Below are 22,070 nucleotides of genomic sequence, written 5' to 3'. Positions count from 1 at the left end.
CTTTAATTTTCTTACTTCACCACACAACAGCAAATAATACTTTTTTTGCCACTAATACACGCCAAAAAAGCTTTACATATAACTTCACTGCTGAGCGGCCAAAAAAGCTTTAGAACATATAACTGTACCGCTGAATGGCAAATAATTTTTTTTTTGCCACTAATACACGCCAAAAAAGCTTTAGAACATATAATTGCACCACTGAACGGCCAAAACATATAAGAACATATAACTGCACCGCACAAGGGCTAATAAGACATAGAAATATTTCCTAGTAATACAACCTGTTAATAGCTGTATCACACAGCACTTGTACCCCAAAAAAAGAAGAAAAAGAACGGTTTGCTAGAATTACAAAGGTATCATCTATTGCAAACCTGGAAGAAGCAGTATAATGGCAATTTGGATCTGCAGTCAGTGCAGCAAGGTGTAATAGAATTGTTCCTATTACCCAGGCTGTAACCTCCCTTATCGAACCCTGTTCTGCTTCAATACTGTGGAATAATTCCTCCCTATCCTTTCCCTACACTTCTAATAATCTTTCCCTGAACTTCTATTCAGCAAAAAAAAAGTTTTCAAGTCTTTCCTAGCACTTTCCCTAGAGTCTGCTAATGTCTCTCCCTGCACTAAATACACTGGAAAATGGCTGAATCCAAGATTGCTGAGGCTATTTATATGGCTGTGACATCACAGGGCTGTCTGGCTGCTGATTGGATGCATACATGGCATTGTGGGTGATCCCTCATTCCCAGAGTTCTTTACATCATGTCCTAACTTGTGCAGCAGCCATTTTAGGAAAAGACGTGATTCGTTACCACGAAGCATGAGGAAATTCGGATTTGGTGCAAATCGAATTTTTCCTGAAATTCGGATCTAATTCCACTTAGTCAACTTCGATTCGCTCATCTCTAGTCATAACCATGGAAATGAGCAGTGTATAATGTGATGGAAATATTAATCCAGCCAGCAAAGGAAGCAATATGGATAATAACAGTACATTAGTAAGTGCCTTGTATTAACTTTCTCTACATGATAAATGACACTTACCGAAGTGAGACAACCCCTTTAAGCTCTGATCTCAGATGAGGGAAAATAGATGAACTGACAATCCCATCACACAAGATGGATTCTTGTTTCAAAATCTGAGGAATGACTGACAAAGAGCTTTCTAAATATGGCATTTGCTTTAATATTCTTTGGACTAGTCCTAAATGTACAGATACTGCAACATTTGGGTCCCCATTTCTCCAGCTCACCAGAAATAAAGTTAATAACAGGATTATGTACCTGGAGCCATTGCACCCAAGATCACTTTAGCTGGCAAATTTTCTATTACAAACAGAGAACAAACCTCAGAATGCATATCACCAATGAGCATAGAGATATTAGGGTACAATATTTAATCAAACCGTTGGCCAAGGGTGTGGTATCTTCAACTGTGACTAGAGATGAGCGAAGTTATCAAAAATTCAATTCGGCTTGCTTCATGGAAGTTCACAAAGAAACACGATTTGCGACAAATCACTTCGTCACGAATCGCATTCCATTGTATGTAGCGGGTGCAATGACGGGTAACAGCGATTGGGCCACCCCCCTTCATTGAACCCCTGTAATGCAGCGTCCAACGCTGATCGCAGCATCTGACCGTCACATTCAGGACTTTTAGGAGTTAAGAACAAAAAAATATATATACTCACTAGTGATGGACGAACATTGATCAACTGTTCGCGAACCGCAAGTTCGTGGCAGGCCCCATTCACTTTAATGGCAGGCGAACCTGAAAAACCTTCAGGTCATTATTGCAGCCACCAAATACTTACAAGACGTGCACTTATAGTCCCACAACATGGACAGTGACATACCAGAAGGGGATCAATGGCAGAAATTCCCACAAAAAATATGTATTTTATTCAGGGGCCATTTTTATGCGTCTTAAAGGGAAACTCTCAAAAATGTGGCCTGCTGGAGCCTAGAAATTTTTTTTTTTAGGCCACGGGAGTACAGGCCCCAAAAATTAGGCATTCATCTGACAGAAAACATCAAGTGATTATGTGGCTGGAGGTATATTAGACAGTCATCAGATATAAATTTTACTGCAGGCCAGTACAAATAGATGTTAAATACATATGTTTAAAAGAACAAAAAATATAAAATTGGATTAAAAACATCCCCCCTCTTGAAAACTCCCCAAATGATAATAGTTGAAATTCGATAACACGTGGTCGTCGTCAAACAAGTGTTGAATTCCTCCGAGGTCCCAAACATTAGGCATTCACCGGACAGAAAAGAACAAGTAATTATGTGGTTGGAGGAACATTAGGCAGTCACCGTATAACAATTTTACTGTTGGCCAGTAAGATTACAGGACCCAAAAATTATGCATTCAATCTACATAAATTATCAAGTGATTATGTGGCTGGAGGTATATTAGACGGTCAATGGATATCAATTTTACTGCAGGCCAGTGGACTACAGGCCCCAAAAATGATTTATTCACCGTACAGAAAAGCACAATTGATAATGTGGCTGGAGGTAGATTAGGCGGTCACCATATAACAATTTTACTGTTTGCCAGTTAAATTACAGGCCCCAAAAATTATGCATTCACCGTACATAAATGGTCAAGTGATTATGTGGCTGGAGCAGTGGTGTACCTCTAATAGAAGCAGACCACGCAACTGCTATGGGGACGGTAGGGGAAGGGGGCCTGGCTGTGGAGGAAAAGCGCCGCCCCCTTATTACAATTGGCACAACAACTCCGTCCAGAGTCCTTGCCAGGGCCTCTGGCTCAGCCTTTCAGCTCCCCTCACTGTTTCTCCTGTGCACGATGTGCCCCAGCTTCCCCCCTCCCCTCCAGCAAGGGCCTCCCCTCCAGCAAGATCCTACCATGAGGAGATGCCTCCAGGCATCAGCCTGCACATGTCCTCAGGGGCTGCACTACTGAGGAGAGGTCAGTTTTTCAGAAGCTACAGCAATATGTGCTGCTGCCATCAGAAGCCTCCCCAGTGCTCCTCTCCCCCACTCTGCTCCTCTTCCCGTCCCTGGCACACTGCAGAGTCCTCCTCTGCTGTTATGTAATCTATGTGCAGCAGTCGGGACAGAGGAAGGGGGGAAGAGAGCCTGCTGCACTGCCCAGCTGAGGAGAAGATGTCCTCCCATCAATCCTGACTGTTTACCCTGGAGACCTGTTCAGAAGGTAAGTGTGTGCATATGTACGCAGTGTAATATGTGTGTGTTTACATATCTGTACTTATGCCTGTGTAGTGTACATATGTATGCGATGTGTGTGTAATCGTCTAATGTACCTGTATATATGTGAATGACTGAGTAAATGTATATATGTGTGTGTGTACTATATGTACAGTGTATATGATGTGTGTGTGTATATATATACAGTGGGATGCGCAAGTTTGGGCAACCTTGTTAATCGTCATGATTTTCCTGTATAAATCGTTGGTTGTTACGATAAAAAATGTCAGTTAAATATATCATATAGGAGACACACACAGTGATATTTGAGAAGTGAAATGAAGTTTATTGGATTTACAGAACGTGTGCTATAATTGTTTGAACTAAATTAGGCAGGTGCATAAATTTGGGCACCACAAAAAAGAAATGAAATCAATATTTAGTAGATCCTCCTTTTGCAGAAATTACAGCCTCTAAACGCTTCCTGTAGGTTCCAATGAGAGTCTGGATTCTGGTTGAAGGTATTTTGGACCATTCCTCTTTACAAAACATCTTTAGTTCATTCAGGTTTGATGGCTTCCGAGCATGGACAACTGTATTTAAGTCACACCACAGATTTTCAATTATATTCAGGTCTGGGGACGGAGATGGCCATTCCAGAACGTTGTACTTGTTCCTCTGCATAGATGCCTTAGTGGATTTTGAGCAGTGTTTAGGGTCGCTGTCTTGTTGAAAGATCCAGCCCCGCCGCAGCTTCAGCTTTGTCGCTGATTCCTGGACATTGGTCTCCAGAATCTGCTGATACTGAGTGGAATCCATGCGTCCCTTAACTTTGACAAGATTCCAGTCCCTGCACTGGCCACACAGCCCCACAGCATGATGGAACCACCACCATATTTTACTGTGGGTAGCGGGTGTTTTTCTTGGAATGCTGTGTTCTTTTTCCTCCATGCATAACGCCCCTTGTTATGGCCGAATAACTCAATTTTAGTTTCATCAGTCCACAGCACCTTATTCCAAAATAAGCTGGCTTGTCCAAATGTGCTTTAGCCCACCTCAAGCGGCACTTTTTGTGCTGTGGGCGGAGAAAAGGCTTCCTCTGCATCACTCTCGCATACAGCATCTCCTTGTGTAAAGTGCGCCAAATGGTTGAACGATGCACAGTGACTCCATCTGCAGCAAGATGATGTTGTAGGTCTTTGGTGCTGGTCTGTGGGTTGACTCTGACTGTTCTCACCATTCGTCACTTCTGTCTATCCGAGATTTTTCTTGGTCTGACACTTCGAGCCTTAACTTGAACTGAGTCTGTGGTCTTCCATTTCCTCAATATGTTCCTAACTGTGGAAACAGACAGCTGAAATCTCTGAGACCGCTTTCTGTATCCTTCCCCTAAACCATGATGGTGAACAATCTTTGTCTTCAGGTCATTTGAGAGTTGTTTTGAGACCCCCATGTTGCTACTCTTCAGAGAGAATTAAAAGAGGAGGGAAACAATTGACAATTGACCCCCTTAAATACTCTTTCTCATAATTGGATTCACCTGTGTATGTAGGTCAGGGGTCACTGAGCTTACCAAGCCAATTTGAGTTCCAATAATTAGTTCTAAAGGTTTTGGAATCAATAAAATGACAATAGTGCCCAAATTTATGCACCTGCCTAATTGTGTTTAAACAATTATAGCACACTTTCTGCAAATCCAATAAACTTCATTTCACTTCTCAAATATCACTGTGTGTGTCTCCTATATGATATATTTAACTGACATTTTTTATCGTAACAACCAACGATTTATACAGGAAAAGCATTACGATTAACAAGGTTGCCCAAACTTTCGCATCCCACTGTATATAAAGACAGCTTATTCCGTACTTTTGACAGTCTCTAAAGTTGACACATGCTTGCGGGACACAGTTTAGAGCTTTACCTCTACAGTTGAAATGTGGGCCCCTCGAATCTATTGCTAGGTGAGCACAGCCCTATAAACCAGTTTCCTCTTTCTATAAGGAGATAATGAAAATGCAAGATTCTCCACTCCGGTGATCACTTGAGCATTGGTCCCTGGATATTCCTGGCCTGCAGGCGTCTCACCTGGAGGAGTTGGGCTCTGTGTGGAGAACCAAAGTAATTGGTGTCCGAGACCAGCTCATTCAGATGAAGTGGATACACGGGGTGTATCTGACCCCAATGCTCCTGCTCCACATGCGTAGACTACAGGATGCTTCATGTTCAAGATGCGGAGAGTCGAGAGGATCCTTGTACCATATGATATGGGCGTGTCGCACTATGCAGCTGCACTGGGGTCGGATATGCACTTTCATTAATACGAAGCTGGGTCTCCCGGGGATCTGTTCCCCTATAGTATGCTTACTGGGACTTGAGGTAGATGTGATCCCCACTAAATATGGCAGAAGACGTTTATTAATGTTTTATGGAAGAAAGACTATTCTCCTAAACTGGAAACCACCTAAGGCCCCTACTCATAAATGCTGATCTCAACATATATAAGCTAACATACTGTACACTACTAGAGGAACTCCAGACTGCTTTGAAAAGATCTGGGACGTTTGGCTACATGCGCAAAACCTGGTTTAAGTATTGAGTTGGGTGGGGCAACGGGGTGCTCCCTCTCTAATATTGGACTTCTCGTGTAATTGATTACTGCGATACCTGGGCTTGCTGTCTTCAATAATGTCTAATGTTCTTTCTTGTTTTATTTCATCCCGGTTAGGATGCTGATGTACTGTGAACTAAAAAGTGAATAAAATAAATACTATTAAAAAAAAAAATTGTGGCGACAGCCACCTCGTGGGTCCATCTACCGGCCACCGTTGTTAGAGACATCAGCACGGTGGGGTAGATTTTTAAGTGATCTAGAGACTCTGGGGAACCTGTTGCACACAGCCTCCTGGCATATATAGCGACTGACGATAGCCATAGTCCATGGGCTCAACCCGATGGGGACAGTCAGCCCTTACATAGCCAAGCTCCTGACACCGCCAGCAGACCATCGGAGCCAGGTCCTCCATGGGTACATCCCAGGCGGGTTTTATCGGCTCAAATCTCCGGGCCTGCTGTGGAGATTTCCGGGGTTTCTTCATTCTCCAAATTCTGCAAGTCTTCCATTTCAGTATTAGATAGATTAGAGAAACGAGTCTCATTAGCACCCAACTTTTCAAGATCGGATACAACCATTTGCAGAAAGATATCAATATGATCAGAACGAACTAGAGGGGGCAGTCTAGTGCTTCTAGGACATAGGTCTGTTAACGGATCTTCTACCAATTTCCTGGAGATTTGCTTCCAAACAGCTCTAGATCAGCAAAGTCAGTCTCCCGGATACCCAGTTCCTCACAGGTGTACCTATTGGTACTGCTGCGGTTTTATCTTTGTCCTGATCAGTCAAAAAGACTGAACTGAAGACATCCTGATGCATCCTGAACGGATTGCTCTCCATTCAGAATGCATGGGAATAAAACTGATCAGTTTTTTTCCGGTATAGAGCCCCTAGGATGGAACTCTATGCCGGAAAAGAATAACACTAGTGTGAAAGTACCCTAACTTATAAATATGGGGTCATAAACAATATATTAACACATTAATGAAAATATTTATGTAAAATATATTCACTGTTTAATCCTTGTCGCACTCTGTTAATATTGCTAGGAGTAGGGTTCCCATCCCATAGTTAATATATAAAATAAACTCCAGCACGAAATGCACTTTGATTGTTGTTTATTGACACGGCCAAAATACACTAGCAGCAGTAATTATCAATAAACAACAATCAAAGTGCATTTCGTGCTGGAGTTTGTTTTATATATATATATATATATATATATATGTAAAATATATTCATTTATTTAAATGATGAGAAGCAGACAACAAAAAAATCTTGAAGTATGATTTGACTTACTTCATTTTTGAGCTAACTGCCCTATCCCTTTGTCTTCTGTTTTTATACCAGTTAGTAACTTGTGTGGGACGCAATCCAGTCATGTAGGAAAGATGCCTCTTTTGTGCTGGACTGGGATATGGATTTCGAAGATAACACTCTCTTAGCAGTTTCCGGGTGTTTTCCTAGTAAAGTATAGCAAGTACATAGCTATATATACAGTATGTAAATTAGGGATCGACCAATTATCGGAAGTACCAATATTATCGTCCGATATTAAGGATTTTGCACATTATCGGTATCGGCATCTAACCTTGCCGATATGCCGATAATGCGTATAAAGCGAATACTAGTGAGCGCTAATGGAAGAGCTCACTAGTATGCATCGGGTTCCGGGAGCAGGGAAGAAGCGCAGCAAGCGCTTCCGATACTCACCCTCCCTGGTCTTCTTTGATGGGGCCCGCACTGCACTGTCCTGACCCCATACAGCGTCTGATGGGAGTTAAAGTCTGATCTGAGGTTCTGATAGGAGTTAAATAAAGTCTGATCTGAGGTCTGATAGGGGTTAATTAAAGTCTAATCTGAGGTCTGATAGGGGTTAATAAAGTCAGTGAGAAGGGGGGATGGTGTGGAAATTGGCATTATGCACTAGTATATTATAAACGTAAATTATAAATTGACTACCAACTAAGTGCTTTATTAACCACCTCCATCCGCACGTTGACTATAAACGTCCGGTAGGTGGTTCTCTATCTCTGAATGGACGTTTCTGATCGTCCATTCAGAGATCGCAGCTGCACGCTAATCGTGCAGCTGCAGATCGAGTTGCCCGCTGTCAGACAGCAGGGCAACCCTTAGAGAAGGCAGGGACAGTTCCCAGGTGTCCCTGCCTTCTAGATCACTGTATACACAGCGCTCACCGAGCGCTGTGTATACAGTGCAGGAAGTGCTATGCGCTTCCTGTTCCGGCCCAGCGGTGATGTGACCGCCGGAGCCGGGTGAGTGCAGGAGCTGTCGGGTATTTCACATACCTTGATCAGCCCTGCACTGAGGCTGTACAGTGCAGTATACCGCCGTACAGCCTCTCTGGGGGGTGTATTTCCCCTGTAACTGGGGCTACTATGTCAGCCCCAGTTACAGGAGAAATCAATAGTGAAAAAAAAAATGAAGTTACATGTCCTGCAGAGGTCTTGTATGACCTTACGGGGGTCGAAAAGTGTAAAAAAAATAAAAAATTGTTAAAATAAAAAGTTTCACATGTAAAAAAAAAAAATTCCCCAAGTAAGGAATACCATTTTATTTTTTTTATAAAAAGAAACAAATAAAACACACATATTTGGTATTGCCGCGTCCGTGACGGCCGGCTCTATAAATATATCACATGATCCAACCAGTCCGATAAACACCATAAAAAAATAAAAAACTGTGTCAAAAAAAGCTATTTTTGTCACCTTACATCAAAAATGCTATTATTGTGTTAAAGTGAAATAAATAAAAAAAAGTATACATATTAGGTATCGCCACGTTCGTAACAACCAGCTCTATAAAAATATCACATGACCTAACCCCTCGGGTGAACACCGTAAAATTTTAAAACTGTGTCAAAAAAAGCCATTTTTGTCACCTTACATCACAAAAAGTGCAACTCCAAGTGATCAAAAAGGCATATGTCCTACAAAATGGTACCAATAAAACCGTCACCTCATTCTGCAAAAAATGAGCCCCTAAATAAGAAAATCGCAAAAAATATATATATATATATTTTGTTTCAAAAATGCTATTATTGTGTTAAAGTGAAATACATTTTAAAAAGCATGCATATTGGGTATTGCCGCGTCCATAACAACCAGCTCTATAAAAATATCACATGACCTAACCCCTCGGGTGAACACCATCAAAAAAAAAATTTAACTGTGTCAAAAAAAGCTATTTTTGTCACCTTACATCACAAAGAGTGCAACACCAAGTGATCAAAAAGGCGTATGTCCCACAAAATGGTACCACTAAAACTGTCACCTCATCCCGCAAAAAATTAGCCCCTACATAAAAAAAACATTTAAAAAAAATAAATAAACTATAGCTCTCAGAACATGGACACATTAAAACATAATTTTTTTGTTTCAAAAATGCAATTATTGTGTAAAACTTAAATAAGAAAAAGTAACATATTAGGTATCACCACGTCCGTAACGATCTGTTCTATAAAAATATCACATGACCTAACCCCTCGGGTGAACGCTGTAAAAATAAATAAATAAAAACTGTGCTAAAATAACCAATTTTTTGGTCACCTTGCCCCATAAAGTGTTATAATGAATGATCAAAAAAAATCATATGTACCAAAAAATAGTACCAATAAAACTGGCATCTTATCCCCTAGTTTCCAAAATTAGGTCACTTTTGGGGAGTTTCTACTCTAAGGATGCATCAGGGGGGCTTCAAATGGGACATGGCATCTAAAAACCAGTTCAGCAAAATCTGCCTTCCAAAAACCATGTGGCGTTCCTTTCCTTCTGTGCCCTGATGTGTGCCCATAAAGCAGTTTATGACAACATGTGGGGTGTTTCTGTAAACCGCAGAATCAGGGTAATAAATATTGAGTTTTGTTTGGCTGTTAACCCTCGATGTGTTAAAGAAAAAAATGGATTAAAATTGAAAATCTGCCAAAAAAGTGAAATTTAAAAATGTGATCTCCATTTTCCTTTAATTCTTGTGGAACGCCTAAAGGGTTAACAAAGTTTGAGGGGTGTAGTTTCTACAATGGGGTCATTTATGGGGGTATCCACTATGTAAGCCACACAAAGTGACTTCAGACCTGAACTGGTCCTTAAAAAGTTTTGGCAATTTTTAATCTAAAATTCTAAGCCTTCTAACGTCCTAAAAAAATAAAATGACATTTCCAAAATGATGCCAGCATAAAGTAGACATATGGGGAATATTAAGTAATAAATATTTTATGAGGTATCACTTTCTGTTTTAAAAGCAGAGAAATAGAAATTTAGAAAATTGCTAATTTTTTAAAATTTTGGTAAATTTAGGGATTGTTTCATAAATAAAGATGAACTTTATTGACTCAAATTTAGGACTATCATGAAGTACAATGTGTCACGAGAAAACAATCTCTGAATGGCTTTGATAAGTAAGAGTGTTCCAAAGTTATTACCACATAAAGTGAGGTATGTCAGATTTGCAAAATTAGGGCTGGTCAGGAAAGGGGCAAATGGCCTGGATGTGAAGTGGTTAATTTATAATTTACCGTACATTTATAATATACTAGTGCCAAATGCAAATTTCCACCATCCCAGTGACTACCAATTAATATATTATATTATAATATATAAAATATCGGTATAAATTATCGGCTATCGACCTGAAAGTTCACCTATTATCGGTATTGGCTCTAAAAAATCAATATCGGTCGATCTCTAATGTAAATATATATATAACTTGTATGCATGAGACAAAATGTCAATAAATTGCACTCTTTGGTATGATAATATTGTAGCACAGATACTTTTTTGATAACTTACCTTCAGGCAGTGTGCTGCCCCGTTTACTTCTCTAGCTGATTTGATTGTGGTCCTTTCTTCTCTAGGTGGAAGAGTAAAGCTGATTGCCTCCATATTTGCATATATATTTGATAAATATGGTGGCAGAGACCATAGAAAGAGAGCAAGGTGATCCATTTCTCCAACAGCATGCAGAGTGGAGCAGATTTGTCTGATCTGCCCAGGGGAGAAAAGAGATACATGTGGAAACTGCATAGCCATATAGCTACAATTATCAATACAAATATGGAAAAGAGCAACGGGAGATAATAAAATGAGAGCAGAGACTGGATGAGAAGAATGGCATGAAAGGTATCTGCAGTGTGAGACTACAGAATACACCTAAGCAAAAAAGGCAGTACTCATTCAAGTATGCAAGGCAATCTCATAAGGTTGAAAAGCAATGAAGAAGAAAACAAAATAGTTTATGGGATTAACACAAATAGATCCAATTTAAAAACAGAAGAGGGTAGTACAGTGTGTGATTAGTCCAACAGATAATGTGAAGTATAAGTCTATGAATAATACAGGCTTGTGTGTGTATATATATATATATATATATATATATACACACACACACACACACAGTATATTTATAGCATGTAGAAGGGATCACAGCACTCCAGGGATGTGACAAAATAGACTTATTCCTCTGTATCCATAAGGCTACTTTCACATCTGCGTTTTTGTTTCTGGTTTTGAGATCCGGCAGAGGATCTCAAAACTGGAGGAAAACGCTTCAGTTTTGTCCCCATTCATTGTCAATGGGGGCAAAACTGAACAAACCGGAACGGAGTGCACCAGAATGCATTCCGTTCCATTTTGTTGCATTCCCATGCTGGACACATGAGAGAGAAACATAGAAATAGGACAGCACCACTTACTGACACATATTAGTCCATGATTTAGCGCTAAATGATGGACTAAAATATGTCAGTAAGTGGTGCTGTCCTATTTCTATGTTTTTTTCAGCATTGTGGGCCTGAGGACAAGCACACTGGCCACTGAGTAAATAGGACTGGTTCCTTGGTTTTTACTGTGGATGATTGCGGCAACAAGAATATGGATTCACCAAACAGCTCTGTTTATTCAAGTGAACAAATCTCACACATCCTGAGTGGGAATGACGAGGAGGGAGCCTTCTTGAGTAAACCAACAGTGGACCTGGTTAAACGGAAGTGGTAGAATGATAAGAAACAGCTCATTAATAATGAATTTTACCAATCTACCTTCAGGGAATATTATAAAGCTGAGCGTATACCACGAGGCTTGAGAACCCATCTGAAACCAATCCTGTGCCCAAATAATCTGGAATTTCTGAATAAGTTCACGGTTATAGCGAACCGTTTCTCAATGGACATGATGTTACTCAATATGGAGTTGTTGCAAAATGATTTAATCCACATCAAGAGGAGAGTTAAAGATTATGGGAGTCAGCTGAAGTCACTGCTCAGTGACCAGAATTTTTTGAAATTAATAGAACAATCTAAGATAGATCTGAGTAAATACCGTCTTAATATTGAGGAAACAAAGAGACAGAAATGGTTCAGAGACCAGGAGGATTATACTGTATAAAATGAAAAGTTTATAAAAAAATCCAGACAGACAATAGGAACACCATGACCCAGCGAAAACGCAGAGCACAGAGACCCACAGGACGTCGGGTAGACCTTACTGATACGGATTCCTCAGGAGGCCAGGGAGAGGACATAGGTTTTTTAGGGGTAGGTACCTCAAGAGAACCAGGAGAACGAGAAGGGGAGGACGCAGGTACCAGCACAATGGACTAGAGTCTACAATTGCCCGCAAGACACACTCAATGAGACCGCCCATGGGAAACAAGACCTCTGTGTCACAACACCGGAAAATAGGCGTACAGGGGAAATGATCATGAATGGGACTTCACATGTGGTAAATATCTCTTCATATGAATTAACATTAACACATGGTGAAGTAATGTTGTTAAATAAGGGGTTGTCCTTCTGTCTATTAACTGACATTGACTGGTTCCAGAATGAAATTGATTTGTTGAATTTTTTTAGACGGATTAAGCTGAGAGTGTTCTTTAATAATCAGGAGCCCATGGTCAGGCCCAGTCCAGGGACCTCTGTAGATGTGGAACACAGTATGCTAACACTCACGGAGTTGGGCCTACATCTTAAAAATGATTTTGAACCTCCTCTTAATCATAAGGCAGTTGACACCTATGTTTCGTTGGTCAGATCGGATATCATGAAGTTGAGGAAGCATAAACATGATAAACATGGTTCCAATCTGACCAGGGATGAGGGTGATGCTCTCCTCTCTCTCAGTCGGCGCAAGGAATTAACTATCAAAGCGGCTGATAAGGGAGGAGCGATAGTTATCATGGATACGCACAAGTATGTCGCTGAGATTAGGAGCCAATTACAGGATAGGGAAGTGTACAAACCGGTAAATGTTGATCTAAAGTTTAAAATTATGAGAAAGATTAAAATCTTGGTAGACAATGCCTATGCCAATAATATTATTGATGGGAAATTGCATTATTTTCTCATACAGCAGCATCCGGTGACACCAATACTGTATACTTTGCCCAAAATCCACAAAACTTTGTACAACCCGCCTTGTCATACGCGAGGGACACGACCGACTTCCTAAACAAATTGGGGAATACTACATTAAATATGAGTGATAGGTTGGTGTCCTTTGACATAGTAAGCCTATATACCAGCATTGAGCATGAACGGGGTCTAGAGGCGATACAATGGGCATTAGGGCTCACAGACTATCCGACGGAGTTATGCGATTTTGTGTGTTCCCTGTTGGAAATATTGCTGACCTGCAACTACTTTTGTTTTGAGGAGGAGTTTTATATGCAGTGTCGGGGGACCGCAATGGGGTCCAATATGGCCCCAACATACGCAAACATATACATGACGTATGTGGAGGAGTCATTTATATACCCATCCGCCCTTTACCAACATGTGAGGGGGTGGATGAGATATATAGATGACATCTTCCTAATATGGATGGGGACAGATGTTGATTTGCAGGTGTTTCATGACTTCTTGAACAGTATTCATGTGAAACTTAAATTTACGAGGGTGGACTCTACACATTCCTTACAGTTCCTTGATACTTTAGTTTACGTGACAGATGACGGCCTAAAGACAGACCTGTATGTGAAACCAACGGACCGGAATAACATGCTGAGGTTCGATAGTGCCCACACTAAGGGTATGTTGGAATCTCTCCCATATAGCCAGCTGCTTAGGACGAGACGCATTGTTTCGGATGAGAAGTTGGCAGATGCCAGACTACGGTAGGCACGATCGCAGCTATTGAACACACATAATAAAAAGATGGATAGGAAAAGGGTACCATTTGTATCTACATTTTCAACAATGAGTGGACAGATAGCAGGAGTACTTAAACGTAATTTGCAGATCTTAGCACAGTCTTTTTCAGACATAGAGGAATTTCAGTCCCCACCCCTAATGTCCTACAGGAGGTCGAAGAACTTAGGTTACAGCCTTATACATTCCGAATTACAGAGCCCAAAGGTGACGCAGAGGATTAGGAAGGGTTGTTACCCCTGCCTTAACTGCTGTAATTGTAACAGTATGCTGAAGGGGGGTGTCTTTTCCCATCCCCGTACCGGTAAGCAATACAAGATCAGGGACTTTTACACCTGTTCCTCTGATTTTGTTATCTATAAGTTACAGGTCGTGTGACAGTTGTATGTGTGTGAGACAACGCAAGCTTGTATATTGAGGATAAATCAACACCATTACTCTATCCGGAAACTTTTTGTGAAGAGACAGATTCAAACTGGTAAACTTGAGGGGGAACTTCCAGTGCCGATACACTTTTATAGGTGTAGACACAATGTGGCACAGTTGAGGTTCAGAATCATTGATGGTATTCCCCCACTATGCAGAGGGGAAATCAGGAACGGCTACTGAAGCGTTTTAGAACTTAAGTGGATCTTTAAGCTTGATACTGTTGAACCCAAGGGTCTCAATTCAAGGTGGGCTCCTTTTTTTGAATGCCATACAGGATTTTGGACAATGTTATTGTTTTTAATGTAACAAAAGTGAGATTACCCGACGGTATTTTGTGTTGAAATACATTAATAATTTTTTTCTCTTTATATATTTCACAGGTATTTTGGTGTATTACACGTCAGAGCTATAGAACTGTGTGCAGATGCGGACGGATGCAATCAAGGCACCGGCTACTTGAATACACCACTTGACCGCTGGACTTATGAAATGGGGGACTGTATTATTTGTATGTATTTTTCTACTGGGGACCCCCTTGCCCCCCCTTTTTACCTAGTGGTTGACAAGTTGATCGGGTGGAGTAGATGCCTTCTTGTGGGTATTGTCTTTGGGGTAACTCAGGATGTGATAGGGACGGCACTAGTTAATCCATAGTGGTGGACTGATTGAGTGGTACCTTGTATGAAGGGGACATAGGCAGGGGAGGGGTCCTTACCACAAATATAAAGGAGGCTGTACCCAGACGTTGCCTGAACAAGGGCAACTTACCTCCCTATTGAGGAGATGCCTCAGCCTTTTGGTTTCCCCGATGTGAATGGTTTAGGCAATTTGCCGTAATGCAGTCCCCGGAGGTGGGAGTCATTGGGGTCTGCGCTGTTAAGTATTTGGTTCTCTATTTGGTCCTCTGGACATTTATGTGCCTTCTAAGCCCCCTCCCCCTCTCTTGAGTTTGGGGTTTTGCACCCGAGAGTCCCCTTACCCTTAATACCTTGTGCTGTCTCTACCACTGGGTTAAAGTGGTTGTGCATATATGGGGGTCATTCTTTAGTTATACTACTAATGTAGCCCCATGCATACCCAGCGGGGTCAATATAGGAATGGGTACCATTGTTTTTGATGGACCTTTCTGTATAGCTGGTCCTTGTTTGTAGGTACATCAGATGTTGTCTGCTATGTATATAATTCTCTCCATAATATTGGGTCAGGCGAGGGAGAACAGCGCACTCAGATTGTATTTATATATGAGAAACATTTATCTAATGGATCCCTGATGTGTTTGCAACGAATACATACAGGTTTGGAGCAGGTCCGGAGGTTGCCTAGTTAACAGGACACATGTGAGCATGTGACAGATCAGGTGACTGACATCGCCTACAGCGTCTTGATAATGGCCTCCAAGTCCGGACACGTGAGCGGATGTAGTCTTGGCTTCGGCCACACTTCAATATACGTAAGCCGCGTAGGCGCAGTAACGTGCCGGGGATGCTGTTCTTCCCGCTTGATTAAGTTGACTATTCTTTTGTTCAGCTCTGACGTAAGTATTAAATAATGTATGCACAGATTTGATTCTATGTGGAAAATATACAATAGTGTCACTGGGGTTTGATGTAATGGTAGTATTGTGAAAGGGGAGGGGTTGACCTTCTCTTGTGGTAATTGTCCAACCAATCCCTATTAAGAGGGGTGTATATGTATTGTTCACTTGTATTATTAATTTGTAGCTTGAAAAATATTTTTGGGTCGAAACGTTGCTTTTGTTCGGTGTTAATAAATACACGATTGGATTGAAGATTGGAGTGCTACTTTTTTTTCTAACCTCTTTCGGACACATGAGAGAGGCGAGAGAAATTGAACATGCCAGATCGGGCATAAAAAAACATGTAAGTCAATGGTGCCGTATCCGTTTTTTTCAGACAAGAAAATTGACTTGCAATGCCTATTGACTTACAATGGTATTTGATGCCAGATCTGGCATGTTCATTTTCAATATAATACTGTCACGCTCGTGTGTGAGAGGAAAACACCACACCGAGCGTAGGAGGGAAAAGGGGATACCAGAATAAGGCCTGGAAACTAGGGAAGGAAAATGGACACCTCCTAGAGAAAACCCTAACTCCAGTCGTGACAGACTACTAGTATGAACAAGCCCCAAAGGTAGGCAAGTTCATACACTGGATACCTAGAATCCTATCTCACCCTATAGGACCCTGGAACTAATGTCAGGACTACCTGTTCCTCCAAAGGGAAGGAAGAACAGGAGTCTCCCTAAGGCCTAATGACAAACAACATGGAAAGACAACACACACATATAAATAAACAAAAAACAAAAGGGAAAGGAAACACTTATCTTCAATGAAGCTTTGGTAGCACCAGGAACTCAGCCGAGAACCAAACACAAGCTAACCACAAGTCTAACAGAAGCTATAAACCACATTGCATAGTGGGAGAAACAACAATAAATATAGGTAAAATGACCACAAAAGCCACACCTGGGGAAAGAAGGTGTGGCAAGCACCAGAAACAGATGTCCTTTGATCCGGAAAGGTAAACACAGATGTGAAAGTAGCCTAAAAATGCTATGTTTCAGCTCCTACCTGGGGCTTTTTTCAAGCTTGATCAAGGTCTGGTCTAGTGCTACTGTCTGCATCTTTTGTTTATATATATATATATATATATATATATACACTCACCTAAAGAATTATTAGGAACACCTGTTCTATTTCTCATTAATGCAATTATCTAGTCAACCAATCACATGGCAGTTGCTTCAATGCATTTAGGGGGGTGGTCCTGGTCAAGACAATCTCTGAACTCCAAACTGAATATCAGAATGGGAAAGAAAGGTGATTTAAGCAATTTTGAGCGTGGCATGGTTGTTGGTGCCAGACGGGCTGGTCTGAGTATTTCACAATCTGCTCAGTTACTGGGATTTTCACGCACAACCATTTCTAGGGTTTACAAAGAATGGTGTATAAAAGGGAAAAACATCCAGTATGCGGCAGTCCTGTGGGCAAAAATGCCTTGTGGATGCTAGAGGTCAGAGGAGAATGGGCCGACTGATTCAAGCTGATAGAAGAGCAACGTTGACTGAAATAACCACTCGTTACAACCGAGGTATGCAGCAAACCATTTGTGAAGCCACAACACGCACAACCTTGAGGCGGATGGGCTACAACAGCAGAAGACCCCACCGGGTACCACTCATCTCCACTACAAATAGGAAAAAGAGGCTACAATTTGCACAAGCTCACCAAAATTGGACTGTTGAAGACTGGAAAAATGTTGCCTGGTCTGATGAGTCTCGATTTCTGTTGAGACATTCAAATGGTAGAGTCCGAATTTGGCGTAAACAGAATGAGAACATGTATCCATCCTCTGATGGCTACTTCCAGCAGGATAATGCCCCATGTCACAAAGCTCCAATCATTTCAAATTGGTTTCTTGAACATGACAATGAGTTCACTGTACTAAAATGGCCCCCACAGTCACCAGATCTCAACCCAATAGAGCATCTTTGGGATGTGGTGGAACGGGAGCTTAGTGCCCTGGATGTGCATCCCTCAAATCTCCATCAACTGCAAGATGCTATCCTATCAATATGGGCCAACATTTCTAAAGAATGCTATCAGCACCTTGTTGAATCAATGCCACGTAGAATTAAGGCAGTTCTGAAGGCAAAAGGGGGTCCAACACCGTATTAGTATGGTGTTCCTAATAATTCTTTAGGTGAGTGTATATATATATATATATATATATAGAGAGAGAGAGAGAGAGAGAGAGCGATCTTAGAGGCTACTTTTGGGTAGTATACCGCTTGGTGATAGATTGTTGGTGGTTAGACATGCCTTTACGAGCTGTTAGTAGCTTGTTGGCAGCAGTGATTATGTGGGGGGATATACACACTGCCAACAGGCTCTAGACAGCCCACACAGAACACTAGTAAAGAGGATTGTTTGATCTGCCAACAAGCAAGAGCAGCTCCCACAGTTTTTTACCTCTTTGACTGGACAATTTCCAGGCGCATAGCAGAAGAGAATTTGGCACCATGGCGCCCATTACATGTCCTGCCATTAGGGGCTGAGTGGGAACTTGAAATGGCCCTGGAAAAAAAAGTGGCCCCATGTTGTAGGCAGGCCCAAATTGAAAGAAGGTGGGGCAATACAAGTAGAAAGAGTCAGCAATACCATAGTGCAAAATACCATCCCAGCAGAACCTAATACCACAGCGCAGCACAATATTGTTACCCAAAAGCTGTCCCTCTGTGGTAGTCATCAATAGCTGCCATTGTCTGTCCTCCTTCAGTTGTCTCTGATTAAGATATGGAGCAGGGGGCTTAGAAAGTGAGATTCAGGCCACAGCAGTTAAATTCAGGAAGGCATGTGCAGTCACTGGTTGGGTATATGAGTACCTTATTCTCACAGCATTAATTACGGCCGAGAGCTGATTATGCACCTGGCTAGCAGTAGAGAGGAGGACTTGGGCGACCCCCTGGGCATTGGCCCACCGGAAAATTTGCCTGTAGGGTGTATGGCCAGTCTGCCCCTACCTGCCATTGACAGCCAGCCATTGTTGCCTTTGTTTGCAGTCGTGTCATGAACAAGAGACATGGACTCCTATGGACTGGAACTGTAAAGCCTTTAGGGTACTTTCACACTTGCGGCAGGACGGATCCGACAGGCTGTTCACCATGTCGGATCCGTCCTTCCGCTATTTCGCCGTGCCGCCGGACCGCCGCTCCGTCCCCATTGACTATAATGGGGACGGGGGCGGAGCTCCGGCGCAGCACGGCGGTGCATGGCGAAAGCCGCCAGGCTAAAAAGTCGGACATGGAGGACTTTTTAGTCCGGCGGCTTTCGCCGTGCACCGCCGTGCTGCGCCGGAGCTCCGCCCCCGTCCCCATTATGGTCAATGGGGACGGAGCGGCGGTCCGGTGGCACGGCGAAATAGCGGAAGGACGGATCCGACATGGTTAACAGCCTGTCGGATCCGTCCTGCCGCAAGTGTGAAAGTAGCCTTAGTTACAAACCTAGGTTCTGTTTGGGATCCAACAATGGTCAGGTTTGATTATGGAGGCCTCGTGGGGATGGCTTCAGTCTTTCCTTTGCTGTGAAGTGACATACTGCTGGTGTGATAATCTGGAGAGCCATCGCATGTGACAGTCGGTTACATCTAGTAGTGATACGAGGGACACGAACAGCTCAGCGATATGTGCGGGACATCCTGCGGCCATGTGTTGCCTCCTATCTGTTGTGGATTTCTGTCTTCATTCATGCCAGAAAACTGGCGTGAATGAAGATAAATGAGCTGGGCCAGCCCGCCCTCATGAAAGTAGCAAAGGTGGCATAGAAATGGCACCTGTGAAAAAATGTTGTTGCAGAGGCGTAAAAAAAATTAAAACACAGAGGTTGCGACTTTTTTACCCCAGAAAACTAGCGTAGGGTGATGATAAGAGGCCCCCTTAGTTTTTACAGTCTAGAGGAAAGCAGGGACATGATTGAAACCTTTAAATATGTTAGAGGGTTAAATAAGGCTCAGGAGGGAAGTATTTCTAATAAGAAACTAAAATAAAACAAGAGGCACACTCTGCAATGACAGAAAATATTACTTTACTGAAAGAGCAGTAGTGGTTGGAAAATCAACAGTACGTGAATTTAGGGTACTTTCACACTAGCATTATTCTTTTCCGGTATTGAAATCCGGTAAAGGGTCTAAATACCGGAAATAAATGCATCAGTTTTGTGCTAGTGCATTCTGAATGTAAAGCAATCCGTTCAGTATGCATCAGGATGTATTCAGTTCCATCCCTTGTATGGTATTTGACCGGACAAAATACAGCTGCATGCTGCGGTATTATTTCCAGCCAAAATCCCGGAACACTACCGCACTTGCCGGCATTCATTTCCATAGAGATGTATTAATGTCGGATCCGGTACCAAGGGTTCCGGAAATTGCAGTGTTGCCGGATCCGGTTTTCCGGTCTGCGCATGCGCCGGGACATAGGAGGAACTGTTTTTGCTTTTGATCTTTAAAAAAAATTAAATACCGGATCCGTTATTCCGGATGATACCGGATGAGACCCATCTGGTATATCACCGGATCTGTCTAACGGATCCAGAAAAAAACATATTTCTGTTTGCATATGGTTTGCCAGATTCGGCAGGCAGTTCCGCTGCCGGATCCGAACAACGCTAGTGTGAAAGTACCCTTTATAATGCCTGGGATAAAGCTGTATCTATCCTATAAGAAAATCAAAATGAAATTAAATCAGAGCAGACTTGATGGACTAAGTGCTCTTTTTACCATCATTCCTTCATGTTTCTAATCTAACAGGACGGCTGTGATGTATTGCAATGTTATGTGCTGATAACATGCCGTTATTTTGCAGGTTTTGTGTCCTTATGTTTTATGTGAAAAAGAACAAAAACGTTCTTGAGGCACCTTCCAAAAATGTCAGACATTTATTGAATTATAGACGTTTGCTGTATTGTTCCCTTTGTTATATACTGAATTTAATGCTGCATGCAACATTACCATATACAGTAGATCAACCATATTGCAAGTATGTGAAAAACAAAGTAAAACATCATAATAATAATAATAATTAAAAAAAGACAGTCCAAATTCAGAGGCTAAAATCGATAAGCACCTGCTACAGGACCATCACAGCAGGAATAACAGTCAATCCAGCTAATCTCTGCTATTCATCTAGTCTGTTTTCTAGCTACACCAGTAGTGTGAATAATCAATTGGTACTCCAGTCAATACTGGGAATAAATCAGAACGAGAGATTGGTATTGAAGTCATTATTTTAGACAAGGAATCAATTACCATTCCTATATGTGCTTCGAATCAATCAATGAAGTGGGCAGCCAGTGTTGTCCTGGGCACTGCAGATATCACAGTCTTTATTATGAACACAGGATTAATATTCCCAGAAGCAGCTTGAACAAAGCAATACATTGAGCAGAAGTTTGAGGCAATATATTGGGCAATTCATCAGTAAATCTATAACATTTAGTAATATTTACCATTCATTTCACAAGCTTCATATCACTCTCAGTACCCTGGAATTAGCCACATACAGCCAGATATTACTGATTTATGGCTCTTCTGTCCAGGGATATTGGAGCTTCTGCTGCTGATGGCGATCCATGAACCTGCGTTTAGACATTGGGAGGACACTGGGCTGTTCAAACTAACTGCTGCAATAAAATCCTCACCAATTCTCACTGTGCTGCTCATAGATTGCCCAAGACCTTTGTCCGAGCTCTCATCTGGCACACACAAGCTGGTACTTGTAGAGCTACTATGCCAACTGGCTGGAACTTGTACTATACACTGACACCAATGTAGAAGCCAAACTTCATTAATACGTGTGGAAAATCCCAGTGACTAGAAGGTTTGACTATGGTCATTTCTTGCCACCATAAAGTTGTGTTTTGCACTGCATATAGCTGCTGGAAGGCATAGTGGGTGGCGTGGTCTCTGGTTATGTGTCTGGATGCAGGAGTAGTGCGCATGCACAGGCTTCTTGAGACTTGGGTTACGGTATATTAGAAGTTTTTTTTAGTGCAGCTCGTGCTTGTGTGTACTGAGAGTGCACTGTCAGGTGCGAGACAAGTGCACACAACGTCGATAGTGCAACTGACAACCGAACATCTGCAGATCTGCGAA

At 41.9% G+C, this 22,070-nt stretch overlaps 1 long non-coding RNA gene across 1 annotated transcript; it reads right to left on the bottom strand.

Annotated features, from left to right (window-relative positions):
- Window positions 1-7,106: 7,106 nt before the first annotated feature.
- LOC120980772 lies at window positions 7,107-21,553 on the bottom strand. Its single transcript, XR_005774574.1, has 3 exons — window positions 21,425-21,553; window positions 10,612-10,806; window positions 7,107-7,266 (listed from the first exon to the last, which is right to left on the bottom strand). It is a non-coding gene; the product is annotated as an uncharacterized LOC120980772 (long non-coding RNA).
- Between the last annotated feature and the right edge of the window lie 517 nt (window positions 21,554-22,070).

This window comes from Bufo bufo, chromosome 10, assembly GCF_905171765.1.
Source record: "Bufo bufo chromosome 10, aBufBuf1.1, whole genome shotgun sequence".
In the NCBI taxonomy this organism is placed as follows: domain Eukaryota; kingdom Metazoa; phylum Chordata; class Amphibia; order Anura; family Bufonidae; genus Bufo; species Bufo bufo.
Note: the sequence above shows the minus strand (reverse complement) of the source record. Positions and strands in the feature narration are given on the sequence as shown.